Source organism: Doryrhamphus excisus, linkage group LG8, assembly GCF_037039965.1.
Source record: "Doryrhamphus excisus strain RoL-2023G ecotype Guam linkage group LG8, RoL_Dexc_Guam_v1.1, whole genome shotgun sequence".
Taxonomy (NCBI): Eukaryota; Metazoa; Chordata; class Actinopteri; order Syngnathiformes; family Syngnathidae; genus Doryrhamphus; species Doryrhamphus excisus.
Window position 1 is genome coordinate 21183724 of NC_136364.1, and position 252 is coordinate 21183975.

Genomic DNA, 252 nt, shown 5'->3' on the forward strand with positions numbered 1-252 from the left:
AACATGTTTTTGTTTACATTGTCGTCGTGTAACTGTGTTAGTTAGCATAAAACTACAGTCAACCGCTGATGACATCATCAACAGGTGACAAAGCTGACTTCTGGTTCCTGTTTCCAGGACGTTTTAGCTAACTTTTTCCACACTGAAAAATCTAAGTATGATGGGGGCCATTTTGATATTGTGTACATGCTAAGGAAACTCCATATTTTGCCACAACTTTGCTAAAAAAAATCTGAAAAGTTGTACGTCAAC

The 252-nt window shown here is 37.3% G+C and overlaps 1 protein-coding gene across 5 annotated transcripts in view; it reads right to left on the minus strand.

Annotated features, from left to right (window-relative positions):
- mecom (MDS1 and EVI1 complex locus) overlaps window positions 1–252 on the minus strand; it is a 180821-nt gene that overhangs the window by 172462 nt on the left and 8107 nt on the right. The window lies entirely within an intron of this gene.